This window comes from Eulemur rufifrons, chromosome 8, assembly GCF_041146395.1.
Source record: "Eulemur rufifrons isolate Redbay chromosome 8, OSU_ERuf_1, whole genome shotgun sequence".
Taxonomy (NCBI): Eukaryota; Metazoa; Chordata; class Mammalia; order Primates; family Lemuridae; genus Eulemur; species Eulemur rufifrons.
In genome coordinates this window covers 88,973,464-88,975,873 of record NC_090990.1, presented here as the reverse complement: position 1 = coordinate 88,975,873, position 2,410 = coordinate 88,973,464, and the positions used below count along the sequence as shown (strand labels likewise).

General features: G+C 42.2%; 1 non-coding gene across 1 annotated transcript; it reads right to left on the bottom strand.

Annotated features, from left to right (window-relative positions):
* Window positions 1-1,744: 1,744 nt before the first annotated feature.
* Window positions 1,745-1,848, bottom strand: LOC138391060 (U6 spliceosomal RNA). Its single transcript, XR_011234701.1, has one exon. It is a non-coding gene; the product is annotated as a U6 spliceosomal RNA (small nuclear RNA).
* Between the last annotated feature and the right edge of the window lie 562 nt (window positions 1,849-2,410).

Sequence of the window (2,410 nt, the reverse complement as noted above, 5' to 3'; positions counted from 1 at the left end):
TTTCATGAGCATCCATCTTTTCAGTTTTTGCCACTCCAAAGCTATGAGTTTGTGATGAACTAGCACGTGTAATGCTAAGCGTCCCTAAGTTTCACTTTTTCAATTTCTAATCCGGATGGTATTTTTGTCAATTATTAACTTGCTATCATTATTGTTTAGAAATTCAATATGATATTGAGGTTCCCCTTGGAATTCTCATTCAGACACATGAAGGGGTATGTGTAGCTTCTTTCTGTAATTTCAGATAGTGGTCTTTTTAATTCATACCTTCTTAATACGGTGGTCGGATCATGTTTCCAGCCTCAGGAGCTACATACGAAGTCATTCCGTTGGGAAACTGTTGCTAAAGCAGAAAGGTTCTGGGAGGCTGACATGGCATCACAGTTTACAGTGTCTGCCAGCTGTGAGTAACAGCAGGCTGTCACGATGGGATATAGCAGAAGCAGCAGCAGCAGCTCCTGATTTAGGGGCAAAAGATGTAAGTACTTATTTTCACCATTAACCAATTGACCCCAACCAAACCCAAATTAAAGAATGCTAAGAGGGAGTACAATTCCCACAAGAGACCCTTCTAGCGGATTTATTCGAGAGGAATTGGTCTTCCTCAGCGTAGAAAGGCATTAAGCCGGCACACGGTTTTCAGCAAAACGAGGAACCTCACAGGGTCTGGTTTGAAAAAACTAACTTCAGCTGTGGCAAATGCCACTTTCAAAGCCTGACTCCTTGGATTGCCTGCATACCCTGGCAGGGTCTATACTGGGGAATGGAATGTATTGCTGTGTGAAAAAGAACAAGTGATTTCAACTTATAAAAAAATTTTAGGCACGTTTGATTAAGGGAGGATGAAACGAGGCTTAGCAGTTATGGTGTTTGGGGAGAGGAGGGAGCCTGTTAAATATTTTAAGGAGGATTCAAGTTTGTTAAGTCTGACTTGGAGCCCATGTGGAAACTTTTGTTTTCAAGCTGTATAGATGACTAGGGGCATTGGTGCTTGCCATGACAAATGAAACCCTGGCATGGATCCTTTTACAAGAGGTGGCTCTGTGGCTGCTGTTCCCAAGGCTTCCACCCTGGAAGTCACGTCCAAAGTTTCTAGTATTTTCAGGGTTCATAAACCATGTGTTTATGGGTTGGTGATTTTTTTTTTCTTTTTGTTGAGATGTTTTACTCTGATGTTCAGCTCTGCATGAAACCTCATAAATGACCCATAACCATTTAACCTGAATGTGGCCAACTTATTGACAAATAGATATATTTGATTGCCACCTCTATGCTGGGGATACCTGAGTGAACAAGATGGAAGAGGTCCCTGCCCCTGTGGAGTTTGCCGCCCAGTCGGAAAAACAGATGTTATGAAAGGAGAAATGAACACTGGGCTGGGAGTTGGGAGACCTGGATGTAGGTCCTGGTATTGATCCCAGTGAGCCATATGGCACTCTGGGCTTCAGTTTAGTGCTATAAAATGAATGCTTTGGGATGGATAACCTCTTCAGTATTCGATTGCTCACCTTGTGTGAGTCTTCCCCTTGCTGGACAGCTTCTCACACAGCACTGAACTTGCTCCACATCCAATTTGGGAACAGGTGCTGTATTTGTGAAATGGATCTCACATGTCACCAACCAGGCCTCATCAGACTGTGATTTTCTGCAACAGAAACTTGAAGCATCCTCCTAAATGGGGCCACTTACAATATAATATTTGTAGGAGGAATGGTTACTTTCGAGAAAGATGTCTTTTTTTTTTAAAAAAAGGGTACACTTCATGAATTTGTGTGTCATCCTTGCGCAGGGGCCGTGTTAAACTCTGTATCGTTCCAATTTTAGTATATGTGCTGCTGAAGTGAGCACAAGAGAAGTAAGTCTTAAAGGTAGCCATTCTACACAGACTCATCTTAAATATCTGAATTTCTGTTTTCAAATGGTTACTGATTGGAGCAAGTACCTTCTCAACTGCTACTGACTTTTGAGGGGCAAAGGCACAAAAACCTGACACTAAGGAAAATGAAATGGCTTAAAATAGGTGTGACCCACAGACTTAAGGCTGAAAGAAATTTAACTGAGTCAAAAAATAAGCCAGACTGTGGTTTCAAATAGAGTAGAAAACACTGCCCATTGGCGGCCGTGCACCGCAGCCTCAGGTTCCTGAAACTCCTCCCCATTGGCTCAGTCATTTTTGACCTGGAAATTGTGGGAGTTTCATAACATGTTAAGTAGAATAATGAGTAAAATAATTTTTTTAAAAACATAGTATATATGCTTTTTTCCATCAACCTTGCCTAGGCTGGCTCACAAAATTATAGACACTCATATATCCCTTGCTGCCTCCCTCCCTTCCTGAAGGCAGAGGTGTATCTCCTGACCTGGGACAAATGCCTTCTCTTGGACTGTCCATTCCCATAAGCCTCCTCTG